This window comes from Aotus nancymaae, unplaced genomic scaffold (assembly GCF_030222135.1).
Source record: "Aotus nancymaae isolate 86718 unplaced genomic scaffold, 86718_ANA_hifiasm-v0.15.2.pri h1tg000021l, whole genome shotgun sequence".
Classification (NCBI taxonomy): Eukaryota; Metazoa; Chordata; class Mammalia; order Primates; family Aotidae; genus Aotus; species Aotus nancymaae.
This window is the reverse complement of record NW_026988433.1, coordinates 17553751-17554677: the sequence shown is the minus strand read 5'-3', so window position 1 is coordinate 17554677 and position 927 is coordinate 17553751. Positions and strand designations below refer to the sequence as shown.

Sequence of the window (927 nt, the reverse complement as noted above, 5' to 3'; positions counted from 1 at the left end):
CAAGAAATGACCACATACGAGATGTTTTAAAATAGTAGAAATGTGTTCTCTCATTGTTCTGGAGGCCAGAAGTGGGAAATTAAAGTGTCCACAGGGCTGGTTTCTTCTGAAGGCTGGGAGGGATGATCTGTTCCCTGCGCCTCTCTTACCTTCTAGTGGCTTACAATAGTGACAGGAGTCCTTGGAACTCCTCAGTTTATAGACACATTACCCCAAACTCTGCCTCCATTTTCTTTTTTTTTTTTCTGCTCCAGTCAACAAAACGGACACTTTATTGAGACCCCAGGGCCATGGGGCCCTTTGGGGAAGGAAGGGTCTTATTTGACCTTCTTGGGGTGCAGGTTGTTGGCATAGCCACATTTCTTCTTGCAGCGGTTGACAGCACAGGGATGCAGGTGAGCACAGCACTGGCACAGGTCATCTTGTCGTGGTTGTATTTCAGGGCAAGCTGGTGGAAGGAAGGCTCAATAATGCCACCTTGCAGGCGCAGCACCAGGCGCACGGCAGACTCTTTCTAGTCTGAGAGACTGTGGCCATCCTCCAGGGGTTGGCCCGCAAATATCAGACACTGCTGGTCAGGCAGGATGCCTTCTTTGTCTTGGATTTTGGCTTTGAAATTCTCAATGGTGTCACTGGGCTCCACCTCAAGGGTGACAGTCTTGCCCGTGAGGGTCTTCACAAAGATCTGCATCTCTGCATCCACAGCTCAGTTGCCTCCCTGAAGAGAATGAGCGTCTCCATTTCCATATCACCTTCCCCCGTGTGTATTTCTCCTCTGTGTGCCTCTTACGAGGATTCTTGTCCCTTAGAGCCTACCCTGATAGTCTAGTGTGTTCTCATCTTTGAAATTCTTAATTGTATCTGCAAGACCTTCCTTATAAAAAAATTTTTATTTATTTTTAATTTCCATGGGTTTTTGGGGAACAG

The 927-nt window shown here is 47.5% G+C and overlaps 1 pseudogene; it reads right to left on the bottom strand.

Moving 5' to 3' along the window:
- Nucleotides 1-317: 317 nt before the first annotated feature.
- On the bottom strand, nucleotides 318-694 carry LOC105728899 (ubiquitin-like; annotated as a pseudogene).
- Nucleotides 695-927: the final 233 nt, after the last annotated feature.